Source organism: Macaca mulatta, chromosome 8 (assembly GCF_049350105.2).
Source record: "Macaca mulatta isolate MMU2019108-1 chromosome 8, T2T-MMU8v2.0, whole genome shotgun sequence".
Taxonomy (NCBI): Eukaryota; Metazoa; Chordata; class Mammalia; order Primates; family Cercopithecidae; genus Macaca; species Macaca mulatta.
This window is the reverse complement of record NC_133413.1, coordinates 10525663-10540054: the sequence shown is the minus strand read 5'-3', so window position 1 is coordinate 10540054 and position 14392 is coordinate 10525663. Positions and strand designations below refer to the sequence as shown.

General features: G+C 44.1%; 1 long non-coding RNA gene across 1 annotated transcript in view; it reads left to right on the top strand.

Moving 5' to 3' along the window:
- LOC144330689 (uncharacterized) overlaps positions 1–14392 on the top strand; it is a 40516-nt gene that overhangs the window by 18523 nt on the left and 7601 nt on the right. The gene's annotated exons all lie outside the window — the stretch shown is intronic.

The window sequence follows — 14392 nt, the reverse complement described above, 5'->3', positions numbered from 1 at the left end:
ATCCATTCTGCCATTCTATATCTTTTGATTAGATAATTTATTCCATTTATATTTAAAGCAATTTCTGATAGGAAAGCACTACTTTCGCCATTTTGTTGTTTTCTGTATGTCTTACAGCTTTCTTGCCCCTCACTTTTTTCATTACTGCTTTACTTTGTGTTTAGTTGACTTTTTATAGTGGCACATTTTTATTCTCATTTTCTTTTTTATATATACAGAGTCTCACTCTGCCCAGACTACAGTGCAGTGGTGCAGTCATGTCTTACTGCAGCCTTGACCTCCTGGGCTCAAGCAGTCCTCCCACTTCAGCCTCCAAGTTGTTGGGACTACAGGCATGCACCACTATGCATGGCTAATTTTTTTCTACAGACTGATCTTGAACTCTGGGGTCAAGCAATCCTACTGCCTCAGCCTCCCTAAGTGTTGGAATTATGGAATGAACAACTGCACCTAGCTTATTTTATTTGTGGTTATTGTGGACATTAAATATAATACTTAGAGTTATGGCACCTTAAATTGATACCAACTTGACTTCAGTGACATTAAAAAACTCTACTCCTTTATAGATCCTCCCTCCACTCCCCGCTTTGTGTTGCTGGTGTCACAAGTTACATCCATATGTACTTTATATCTTTTTTTTTTTTTTTTGAGACGGAGTCTCACTCTGTCACCCAGGCTGGAGTGCAGTGGCATGATCTTGGCCTACTGCAACTTGCACCTCCTGGGTTCAAGCAATTCTCCTCTCTCAGCTTCCTGAGTAGCTGGGACTACAGGTGCACAACACCATGCTCGGCTAATTTCTGTATTTTTAGTAGAGACTGGGTTTCACCATATTGGTCAGGCTGGTCTCAAACTCCTAACCTCAGGTGATCCACCTGCCTTGGCCTCCCAAAGTGCTAGGATTACAGGTGTGAGCCACTGCAGCTGGTCTATATCAATTACTATAGATTTGTATTTATTTTAATAAATTTGCCTTACAAATCCTGCAGAAAATAAAAAGAATTACAAACCCAAATTAAAATAAACTTCTTAATATTTTTCCACGTATTACCTTTATACTTTGTTTCATATGCCTTCAAGTTGCTGTCTAGCATCCTTATATTTCAACTTGTAGGACTCCCTTTAGTGTTTATTGTAGGGTAGGTCTAGTGGTAATAAACTCCCTCAGTTTTTATTTATCAAGAAATGTCTTAATTTCACCCTCATTTTTGAAGGACAGTTTTACCAGAGATTAAATTCTTAGTTGATAAGTTCCCTCCACCACTTCATGACTTAAAATATATAATCCCACTGCCTTTTGGCTTGTAAGGTTTTTTTGGCTAAGAAATCCATGGGTAGTCTTATTGAGGATCCCTTGTACATTGTAAGTTATTACTGTCTTGCTGCTTTCAAAAATTGTTGACTTTTAACAGTTTGATTATAATGTATCTTGGTGTGGGTCTCTTTGGGTTTATCCTACTTGAAAATCTTTGAGTTTCTTGGATTTGTATCTCCATGTATTACTTTAAAATTGGGAAGTTTTCAGCCATTATTTCTTCAAATAACCTATCCCCTTCTCTGTTCTCCATCTCTGTAATGTGTATATTGGTCTACTTGTTCAGGTCCCGTAAGTCCCTGAGGCTCATTTTTTTATTTTTTATCATCTTTTTTTTTTCCTTTTTGTTCTCAGACTTGGTAATTTCAAATGACTGGTGTTCAAATTCAATGTTTGCTTTTTTTTTTCCCCTCTATTCTAGGCTACAGTTAAGCCTCTGGTGAATTTTTAAATTCCCTTAAGTATTTTTCAGCTCCTGAATTTGTTTAGTTCTTTTTTAAATATATAATTTCTACCTCTCTGTTTATATTCTAATTTTGTTTATATATAATATAGTATATATTTATATAATATTTATTATATATAATTATATAAATTATATTTATATTTATATAATTACATAATTAAATTATATAATTATATAAAATTATATAAATTATATAAATTATAAAAAATTATATAAATGTATATAGTTATAAAAATTATAAAAATATATATTTATGTAATAATTATATAAAATTATAAAATTATATAAAAATATAAAATATAAAATTATATAATTATATTTTATATAATTAATTATATAATTTTATATATAAACTATATATTATATAATATATAAATATATAATTATATATAAAAATATAAACATATAAATTATATATAAATATAAATATATATTAGATATTTATATATTATATAAATTATATATATTATAAATATATATATTCTCTCTCTCTATGTGTGTGTGTGTGTGTGTGTGTGTGTATACTACCTGGCCTGGCAAGTATTGTGCTTTCAATTTTTATTTTCACCTCTCTCTCTATATATATATATGTATACACACACACATATATATATATATATTTCTTGATTTCCTTTAGTTTTTTGCCCATGCTTTAACTCTTTCAGTACATTTAAGATGGTTATTTAAAGTCTTTTTCTAGTAAGTACTCTGTGTGTTTCCTCAGTGACTATTTCTGGAGGTTTATTTTGTTCCTCTGAATAGATCATGTTTCCCTGTTTCTCTGTATGCCTTGTAATCTTTCACTGAAAAAATGGACGTTTGAAGAACACCTCTTCCAATGTTTGAAGACTAGAGTTATTTATTATCAAGCCCCTGAACCTAAAGATCGGCCCAGGGTAAAGGCTTAAGGGCTGCTCAGGTCTTCTGGGCATGCATCCTATCTGGGCCTATGTGTGTGTATTTCTTCTAGCTGCTTTCAAATGTCTTAATTTACCAAAGCGTCCCACCTCAACTTTTTCTCAGAGCCTTAGATGGCCTATTGTATTCCTCTGCCCATGATCTCTTGCTCACAGTTGTCCTCAGATCTACAGTCCTCCTACAGTTTTCACACATCATGGTGCACCCCGCTTCCTTCTGAGGCTTCCAGCCTAAGCTCCAAACTATGCTACCCTTCCATCTGAGCCAGGCGAGACAGATACTGGTTTGTTGGACATCCCACAAATAGGCGAGAATTATACAAAAATTTCGACTCTGCTCTTTCTGGCCCAAAGGAGAGAGTCAAAAATTGGTCCTGTTCCTCTGGCCTTCACTGCATGGGTGAGGCATGGGCAAGTAAAAACGGCACTAAATTTCCTACCATTCTGAGTGTGGCTTTTTTCTGATTGGTATTCGCTTGGTTGCTACAGATCTTTGGTTGGTTTCTAGGGCTCTTTAAAGTGATTTCAGTCAGTCTGTAGTTGTTTATTTGATGTTTTATGGGAGAATAAGGGCCTGGAGCTTCCTGGTCTGCCATTTTGTTGATGTCCTCAGTATTTTAATCTTTTAAAAATTGATTGGACATGGTATTGTGCCTTTTTTTTTTTTTTTTTTGAGACAGGGTCTCGTTCTGTTGTCCACGTTGGAGTGCAGTGGTGCAATCAGCTTACTGTAGGCCCGAATTTCTGGACACAAGCGATGCTCCTGCCTCAGCTTCCTGAGCAGCTAGTACTACAGGTGCATGCCACCTTGCCTGGCTATTTTTAAAACTTTTTTGTAGAGATGGCATGTTACTATGTTGCTCAGGCTAGTCTCAAACTCATGGCCTCAAAGTGACCCTTCTGCTTTGGCTTCCCAAAGTGCTGGGATTTCAGGAGTGAGCTACCTTGCCAGGCAAATATTGTGCTTTTAATTTTTATTTTCAACAGTTCATTAAAGCATAAAAAATTGTGTGTTGTTCTTGTATCTTGTAAGCATGCTAAATCCATTATTAGTTCAAGGAGGTGGTTTAGGTAGATTTCTAGAGGTTTCTATGTAGAACAATCACCTTAAAACTCAATAAAAAAATGCAATGAAAATGTGGTCAAAAGATTTGGACACTTTACAAAAGAAGATATAAGAATAGCCAATAAGCATATTAAAAGGTGTTCAGCATTATTAGCTATCCAGAAGAAAATACAAACCAAAAGCAAAATGAGATACCACTATGCTTTAGGATGACGAAAACTTGAAAGATTGAGAATATCAAGTGCTGGGGAGGTTGCAGAGCACACAGAACTTTCATGAACTTCTTGCAGGGATGGAAAGTGGTACCTTTTAGAAAACTGTTTGACAGTTTCTAAATTAAACAAGCATTTATCATATGACCCAACCTGTTCACTCCTAGGCATTTTCCAGGGGAAATGAAAGTGTATGCCCAAAGAAGGACTTGTATTTCAATGTTCATAGAAGTTTTATGCACAAGAGTCCAAAACTGCAAAAAAATCCAAAAGTTCAATAAACTGTTATCTATCCATACAATGGAAACTAGCTAGCAATAAAAACTATGGACATTGTTGAATCTCAAAAGTATTATGCTAAGTGGGAGTGATTCTATGTATATGAGATTCTAGAAACAATAAAATTATAATAGTAAAGAACAGATCAGTGGTTGCAAGGCGCAAGGGCATGGGGGAGAGAGGACCGACTGTAAAGGGGCTTGAGGAAACATACTGGCGTATAGAAATGTTCTATATCGCAGTAGTTGTGGTCATTACACAACTGCATATGCTTCTCAAAAGTGACCAAATTGCACACTTCATAGTGGTGGATTTTATTGTTTGTAAATTAAACTTTAATAAGTCTGATTTTATAAAGGTAATCTTGAGTAGTAGACAGATTTCTTTGGCCTGCAGGTGCCCACTTACCACCCTGAAAGGCCCCACTTGCCTAAAAATAGAGAAATAAGAGGAAATAATTTCATTTATTCACGTATTCATTTCATCATTTATTAACTTTATTATTTATTTACTAAAAGTATTTCTTAAACATGAATTAGGGGACAGACAGTACCAGGTGTTGGGACAGAGTGGGGAGAGCTGCTCCTGTGATAAGCATGCACCCAGCACTCCATGAGTGCACAAGAGGGACATCCAGCCCACACCAGGGTGTCCGGGCAGCAGGTGGCTGCTGAACTAAGTCCTAAATGATGAATATGTTGTGCTTTTCCCCTCAACATGTTCATATAATGATCCTAGGGAATAGCTGGGAGGCTCTTGTAGCACAGAAGAAAGAGTGGACACTTCAGAGTCATGCAGGTGTGGGCTCCAGTCCTGACCTGGCTGTTTGCCAGCTGTGGAACCTTGAGAAAATGTCAATCAACCAGAGTCCCATTTTTTTCACACCCAGAGTCACAGCAATCATAATTATCTATACATTGCTCTGAAAAGAAATTAGAAAATATTTCTCTTTTTTCTGAGATGGAGTGTTGCTCTGTCACCAGGCTGGAGTACAGTGGCGCAGCCTCGGCTCACTGCAACCTCTGCCTCCTGGGTTCACACCATTCTCCTGCCTCAGCCTCCTGAGTAGGCTGGATTACAGGCACACACCACCATGCCCAGCTAATTTTTGTGTTTTTAGTAGAGATGGAGTTTCACCACGTTGGCCAGGATGGTCTTGATCTCTTGACCTTGTGATCCGCCCACCTCGGCCTCCCAAAGTGCTGGAATTACAGGCGTAAGCCACCACACCCGGCCTAGAAAATACTTCTAAAACATCTAGCTCAGTAAAGGATTAGTCATGATAATGAGACATACATATCAGGTAGCCTCTTTGGTCACCATAACCTCTTCCCACCATCCTGGTCAAACACTAGGAATGAAAAATGCAGGATTTGGGGTTCCTGAAACTCAAGACTCACACAATATCACAGTCAGTAGAGTTGCAGCCAAGCAGTCTTTGCTGCTGGCACCCGTCAGGAACCAGCCAGAAGAAGACCACAGCCCAGGGAGAGGCCACGAGATGCCACCCACCCCTTTTCTGCTGTCTAAGGTTGTTCTGCATCAAATCATTGCCTTGTTTTGCACCTCTCTGGTGAAATTTCTAAGCTTCCTTCCAGTTCTAAAATCCAAGGTCCATGAAGCAAAACTCAAAACACGAAAGTCAAACCCCAGCAAAGGGGGTTCAAAGTCATCATTCATGAACTTCACTGTGAAGAGAAAAATGTACTCAGGCACAAGCTCCTTCTAACGCTGAGCTTTCATGCCCGTGCATCCACGCACAGGTGTTTCGCTGCCCTTAGACACCGAATGAGCATTCCTTGGCTTGAAAACTCTCTTAAGGCTGACAGCCTCCTTTTGAATTTGGATACATAAAATTGTTAATATCCAAAGGAGGCACATGGCTTTGTTTTTCCAACTTTAGTGACACAGTTAGCTAAATGGCGAGCTCTTGAAAGCTGGGACCATGTCTTTTCACACCTGTATTCCCAGCCTCCAGCACAGGGTCTTCACCACTGAAGCTTGTGGAACAAATGACTGAATGAACACATCTGATGGTGCTTTCCCGCAGCATTTTCTACATCTCTCCTCTAACTCATGTTGGCACAAAGGTACACTACGTGCCAAAATGGACTAAATCACATGCAGAAGAAATTCAATTATTAAAAACAAAAATCAAACATAGTCCCCATCACATCTTTAAGATGAAAAAGGGGTTAGTCCTGGGGGAGAGAGCCCGGGGTGATGGACGTCACACCCTTCTGCCACCCTTTATGAACTGGCGAGCCTGGCCAAGGTGCTTATCGACTCTGAGTCTGTTTCTCTACCTACAAAATGAGGAGCATAAGAATGCAGCTCTTACGGGGCTGTGGTGAGCAGGACTGCTTGTTTCAGGGATGAATGCTGGGAATGGTCCCCTGATTTGGAAGACCTACTGGCTCATGTGTCCTGAAAACACTCTGATTGTCCCTGTTCCAGCTCAGTTAACATCAGTTGTTCATTGCAGATTGCAAGGGCCTTGCCCATCACAGCAGGATTTTGTAATCCCTCCAGGCTAAATTGCAATAACTTGCTCTATTGGGGCTGCCTAGGAGTCCCGGGCAAGGGCAGGACCTGAAGCCTGTCACCTGAGCGAGTCTGAGTCACTGTGCCCACACCTCAGTCCTGCCCCAGGGCCTGCACAGGTTACCACCTCCAGTGGCAAGCCCTGAACCTCCCTGGGACTCTGCTGTCTCCAGGATGACCTGGACACACCTTCCTGTGGCACATCCTGGAGCTTGTTGGTCCTGGGTAACAGTCACAGGAGCAGGTAAAAAGTGGCTCAGGAGACTTAGGGATGGCTCTGCAGAGGACGGGGCCTGCTGGTGCCAGTCCCTCATCGGACAGAGGATGGCAGTTGCCCTCCTGACCAGGACTAGGCTCCCTAGTATCATGTGAGGAGCACTTGGCATTTTTGAGAGACTTTCTTTTTTCTGAGGCAGGATCTTGCTCTGTCACCCAGGCTGGAGTGCAATGGTGCAAACATAGCTCACTGCAGTCTTGACCTCCCAGGCTCAAGTGATCCTCCCACCTCAGCCTCCCAAGGAGCTGAGACCACAGACACGTGCCACCACGCCCAGCTAATTTTTATTTTTTGTAAGAGATGGGGGTCTCACCACGTTGCCCAGGTTGGAGGTCAAACTTTATTGCCCGGGCCACTCTTGAACTCCTGGCCTCAAGCTATCATCCTGCCTTGGTCTCCCAAAGTGCTGGTGATATGGTTTGGTTCTGTGTCCCCACCCAAATCTCATCTTGTAATTCTCACAATTCCTGCCTGTTGTGGGAGGGGCCCGGTGGGAGGTGATTGACTCATGGGGGCGGGGCTTTCCCGTGCTGTTCTTGTGATGGTGAATGGGTCTCACAAGATCTGATGGTTTTAAAGAGGGGAGTTCCCCTGCACAAGCTCTCTTTTTGCCTGCTGCCATCCATGTAAGACAGGACTTACTCCTCCTTGCCTTCCACCATGATTGTGAGGCTTCCCCAACCACGTGGAACTGTAAGTCCAATTAAATTTCTCTTGTAAATTTCCCAGTCTCGGATATGTCTTTATCAGCAGCATGAAAATGAATACAGCTGGGATTACAACTCTGAGCCAATGTGTCCAGCATTGACTTTATTTTCTTAGAGCCATTTTAGGTTCACAGCAAAATTAAAAGGTACAGAGAATTCCCATATAGCACCTCTCCTATACCCAGGCACAGCCTGCTCCACTATCAACACCCCCCACCAGAGTGGTACATTGGCAACCATGGATCAAGCTACCTTGCCACATTATCATCCCAGCCACAGTTATGTTAGGGTTCACATGCACATTCTATGGGTTTGGATGGATATACGACGACAGGTGTCCAGCATTCTAGGATCATAATTTCCTTGCCCTAAAAATCCTCCACAGCACTTCCTTTTCATTTTCTACTCTTGTATGTGTGGAGGGAGAGAAGAAAAATGCATGGCACGCCTGCTGTCAGGTATTGTGCTGAGCCGCATTTCATTTCATCCTACAGCCACCCTTTGAGCAAGGAAGACTTGAAAACAAGGCCCTGGGAATGAGTTCACTGAGATCCCAGTGGCCAGGGGACAGTTACAAGGAAGACCTAGGGAGACGTGCAGACGAATTCAGAATCAAGCTTTCAAGCAAGGTGAGTGAAGAGGTCTCATCTACTGAATGCAGTTCTGGGAGTCAAGGGAACCTCAAGTGCGGGGGCCAGGGTATAGCCACAGGAGAGCATCACTGGTCAGACACCTTCATCCTGGGATATACCTGAGGCCTCCAGAACATGGGTTCTTGCCTGGGTATGGTCTGTTCATTTGTATTCATTTAAGAATCCTGTTAGCTGAGCATGGTGATGTGGGCCTGCAGTCCCAGTTACTCAGGCATCTGAGGCAGGAGGATCACTTCAGCCCTAGAGGTCAAGGCTACAGTGAGCTTTCATTATGTCACTGTACTCCATCCTGGGTGACAGAGCAAGACCCTGTCTTTACTTTAAAAACAGGAAAGAGAGAAAGGGGGGGGATAGAGGGAGAGAGATAAGAGCGAGCGAGCTATACCTTCCTTGTGCCTGGCACCGTCCTGGTGCTACAGGAATGCAAAGATGAAGGTTGCCTTCAGAGGTCCTAGGGTTGAATGGCGAAAGTGACATACCCCAAAACACAAGTAGACTTTGATGAGCACAGAGAGCACTATGAACATTTAGAAAATGGAGACTGCTTCTGGGGACCGGATCAGGACTGGCTGGAGAAGTGGATGGCACCTGTGGCAGGCCTTGAAGCCAGTAGGTGGAGAAGGGAAGCCTGGTCAGAGCCACAGATATGCACCAGGGGAGGGACTGTGGGCAGGAGGCAGAGCCGGGGGTGCAGGTCCGGGGGAGCGGCATTACGGAGGGAATGATGGGAGGCGCAGGGCAGCACTGTCCTGGCAGGGGTCAGACAGAGGGGTGTCGAGCTGGGAGCTCCTTGAGGGCGAGGACCTACCTAGTGTACAGTGGTGGCAGACACTTGATTAGGTTGGACTGCTGATAATGCCTCTTGATGTTGGGGTGAGACTGAATGACAGCATGGGGTGCCTGTAATAATAATGGCGGGGGGGGGCGGACAGGAGGCAGCCTGGAGAGGATGAGTTCCTCTTAAGACCCACTGCATCTGACAGGCCCTCTGGACGGTCGGTTGGAGATGCAGGATGAAAGCTTGAGACTAGTGGGGACAGAAATGCTGACCTGGGAATCACACAGAAAGCAGCAGAAACCCCAGCCGTGCAGATGTACATAGAAAATGGATAGTCAGAGGACAGAACCCACAGCTCAGAACCACTCAAGGGCGTCCCATCTTCCCACACTTAGCTGACCACAGGAGGAGGAAGAGCCAAAGAGTATTCAGAAAAGGCGGAGACTTAAGAGTTGCATGGAGTCGAGATAGTTGGAGAAGGAGACTAAATGGTCTGAGATGCAGTTACTCACCGGGGCAGCCACATACCTCACAAAGGTGAAGATGAGGGTGCTTCCTTCCGTCAAGGTGCTGGGGTCACTCTGGATTGCTCAAGACCTTGATTCTCTAAGGTTTGAAGACCGGAGTCGGAGTTTGCCTTCAGCAGTTTTCCATGTAACAAATGTGTGTTGATACCTGTCTTTGTCCCATCCAGGTTCGAGGGGCATCCCCAGTTAGTGGGTGGAGGGAGGCTACCTGGAGGCCACCTCTCCTCTCCCATCCCTGTGCACCCCATCTGCACACTCAGTGGATCCTCTGGAGACAGGAGGGGCAGGAGGAAGTTGGGCTTTATCTTCAGACTGACCTGTTAAGAGCCATCCCACGTAAGTGAAACACATTTCTAATGCATTCTATGTGCAGAAGGCACATAATAGAATTTTGTGAATTTATCGCAGAGTTAGAAATGTTGTTAAATGTAGACAGTTCCTCCTCAGGTTCAAGTAAAATGAGCTGGCAAAGAGCTTCTCACAGCTCATGCATGAATGCCAAAGGGGAGAGGACATTCGCTAGCCATGGTGGAGGAGGCTGCATCCTGGGCATCAATGTGTTGAGATTAATCCAGGACACGGCAGTCCTTTCTCAATGACACACATTCATAGAACTTGAATGTGCGTAGGCTCTGTAATGAGTCAGTCACTCTGTTGTCAATTGGCCTGGAGCCGGGAGTCGGTGTTCAATAAATGTTTTCAGAACAAATAACTGCTTTCAGCACCCACGCACCTTTTACTAAGGAAACTCAACATAGAATATACAAACAGAAAATTTCAGCTATAACTGATTACAAAATTCTCCCCCCCAGCTAAAGACTTCACTGCTGCTTTCCTTAAAAGTTCACTGCTAATGCCTGCGCAACAGGTCAGCTGAGGTGGGAGGACTCGCACAGCCTGCACCAGCCCCCTACCCACCCGTCCTTAGGAGGCGAGGCCCGGCCCCACCCACCCTTCTTTACCTGCCATCTTTCTCTGGCTTATTCCTGCCTCTTACTGGTTCCATGAAGGCTTTGTGTATGCCACTGCAGTATTTTCAGTACTTCCTAAATAGATCGGACACTTTTATGCAAGAAGTTTAGTCATCGACTTTACTAGGACACAGTACTAATTTGCTCATTAATAATCAAGCACTCTAAAATCACACACCAAGCACCCGACCTGACCTCCTGCCCTGCCTGCCGGCACAACAGGCTCCGAAATGCAGCGGCTGCAGAACCAGCGAGATAAACAGGGCGGTGACAAGGAGGTTCTTACTCCAATCTAAGTACAGCCGCTGCCTGCTGATCCCAGGGCTGAGATCACTCGGACAGACTGTGCCGAAAGCCTTCTCTGATGCTGTTTCTTCTCAATAAACAGGTCTCGGCATGTGCCTGCCAGTCAGTGAACAGGTGGAGGAGGAGGGAGGCAGAGGGATGGCCTCTGCTAGGAAAGAGATGCTCACTGGGATTTCAACTCTCAGAAGCATCAATATTTTCTACAAATTGAAAATACTCTTTTTCAGAATTGCAAACAGGGTTTAAGAAGCCGACTCACCCAATTTCCCACCCTCCTCTTGACCAAGTTGGAAAAGAAAATCCATTGAGAATGTCTCACGTGCAGCATATCTCAAAGTATTTTCTATAGCTCATCCGAATCATACTAACTCAAATCAATTGTGAAACTCTTTGCCGTTTGCCTGCTGCTTTCAAATCCATTCCCAGTGAAAAGTAACAATGACACGTGAAGAGCATCTGCAATAGGGAGCCTCGCAGGTGGAACTGGCTGTAGCAAGGATGGAGGAAAAGGGGCGCAGGTTTGTGACCACGGTAGATAGTGGGCTGGGGAATTGCGGGGCCTCTGGGAACAGCATCAGTCTAGTTATAAAAAGGCTGGGAGCCGGGAGCAGTGGCTCACACCTGTAATCCCAGCACTTTGGGAGGCCGAGGCGGGCAGGTCATCTGAGGTCAGGAGTTTGAGACCAGCTTGGCCAACATGGCAAAACCCTATTAAAAATACAAAAATTAGCTGGGCGTGATGGTGCACACCTGTAGTCCCAGATACTTGGGAGGCTGAGGCAGGAGAATCACTTGAACCTGGGAGGTGGAGGCTGCAGTGAGCCAAGATCACGCCACTTCACTCCAACCTGTGTGACAGGGCGAGACTCCATCTTAAATAAATAAATAAATAAAATAAAATAAAAGGCTGAGAGGCCCTTCTGTAAAAGGGGATGATGATAATGGTTACCTCCTGGGTTGTTTGAGGACTACATGAGTTGACTTATTTGAAGTGTTTGGAATAAGGCCAGGCATCCAAGACCTCATACAATAATAATAATAATAATAATCCATTAAAATTAACAGAAAAGGAGAGAAGGTTACTGCAGGACAACACAGAAGAGCCTCTTCAGTCGACAAATATTTCCTTGGGAGCCGCTTTTCCTCTTTAAACTGAAAGAACCAAGGAAAGCACTGAAGACTAAAATTAATGTATTTTTACCTGGCAAAATAATTCAAGGCAAAAACAGGGTTAATATGCTATCCATTTTTAAAGTATCAAGCATAAAATGCAATTCAGAGTATTTGTTTTGTTGTTCTAATTTCCACTTAGATCCAGAAAACCAAGTGAACTGAAAAACAGATACAGAAAAATGAAAGCTGAGGGTATCTAGAGAAAAGAGAGTCTCCACCTCCTTTGGAACAAATCTGCTCTTTGCCGAGTATGTGACTCATTCTCAGGCTGCCCACTCAGTTATTAAAATAATTCAGGAGAGGTCAGAAGCAGTGGCTCACACCTGTAATCCCAGCACTTTGGGAGCCCAAGGTGGGCGGATCACTTTGAGCTCAGAAGTTTGAGACCAGCCTGGGCAACATGGCAAAACCCCGTCTCTACTAAGAATACAAAAATTAGCAGGGCATGGTGGCCAGTGCCTGTAATCCCAGCTACTCAGGAGGCTGAGGCAGGAGAATCACTTGAATCCGGGAGGTGGAGGTTGCAGTGAGCTGAGATTGCACCACTGTAGTCCCTCCTGGGTGACAGAACGAGACTCCCCATCAAAAAAAAATATATATATATATTCAGGAGGCTTTTCTCCAGTCTATGAAAACAATCATCACCACATTCTACATCCTCTCAGTAAAAGTTGCATGTGGGCCAGGTGTAGTGGCTCACACCTGTAATCCCAGCACTTTAGGAAGCCAAGGCGGGAGGATCACTTGAGGCCAGGAGTTCAAGACCAGCCTGGGCAACATAGCAAGACTGTATCTCTAGAAAAAATAAAATCATTATCCAGGTGTGGTGGCATATGCCTGCAGTCCCAGCTACCGGGGAGGCTGAGGCAGGAGGACTGCTTGAGCCCAGGAGTTCGAAGCTGCAGCGAGCTTTGATCAGGCCTCTGCACTCCAGCCTGGGCGACAGAAAGAGATCCTATCTCTGGGGGGGAAAAAAACCCAACAGTTGCACGTGAACAATCTTACAGTCGGGCTGCCTTGGAATTCCTAACTCCAGGAACTACCAGCTCCCTTCTGTACCTTCCTCCTCTGGTCTTCCCATCCAGCCCCTTCACCCACGCCTGACCTAAATGCATTCCACCTGCCTCCTAAATACGCCTGCACACAATTTGGTATATTCTCCCGGCTCTAATTTTTACTGGTAAAGGAAGTTAAAACAAAAGGCAAAAAAACAAAAAACAAAAAACAAAAAAACCAAAAAAAAAACCCCAATCAGCATCTACTTATTTTTTTGAAAGTTAGCTTCCCTTAGGTTCCAGGCATTCCACTTATTTCTGGATCTCTGGTTTCACAGGCAAGATGGGACAGGCAGACAGAACTTGGGCATGTGCCCTCTGTGGAGAAAGTGACTTCAGAAACCTCTGAGGCTTTATTAGCCTGCGATTCTAAACTCGGGGGGACATGAAAAACTCAGAGACGAGTCATCAGGCTCTATCTTCATAAGAGTCTTTTTTTTCCTGTGTGTGTGTGTGTGTGTGTGTGTGTGTGTGTGTGTGTGTCTTTTCAAACAAATAGCACTGCGCAGTATCCTTAGAAAACTACAGCCAAATGTCCTTCACGTATTTTCTCTACATTTCAAGAATCTCAGGACCATGCTTCTTATCTAATGTGTGACCTTGAGAGTTAAAAATCAAGGGGAAAAGGTCACAGAATTGGGGGCAAGTTTGAGTTCCCGTCACCAGTCACAATCTCTAGATCAAATGGAGGACAACACACTGCCTGGGCCCTGGCCAGGTTTGCCTGAAGCAGGGCCAGGCAGCCTCAAGGCCTCCATGGCAGGCTGGGGATATGGGGACGTGGAAAAAGGGGGTTCAGGGAAACTGGGAACTGGTGGGGGAGTGTGAGAAAGGGAATAAACGCGTACGTGGATGAAGAGGAAAAGCAGGAGGAGATGAAGGCAGTGCAGAGGGCAGAATGGTGGACACGGGGCCAGGAAGGTGGCAGGGCTGCACTCCAGAACCTCAGCTGAGCGTTTTCTCCTCCTGTGTCCCAGGGATGGTGTGAAGTGTCTGCAGGCGTCCAAGTGAACCCACAGGGAGAGTTCGGCTGGCACACAGGGAGATGGGCCAGGGCGCGGCAGGCGAGGGCAGCACAAGCATGGTGCTGCGACACCACTGCTGGGAGCAGGGTTGAAAGGCGTCTTTTGCTCTAAGGACTTTCAT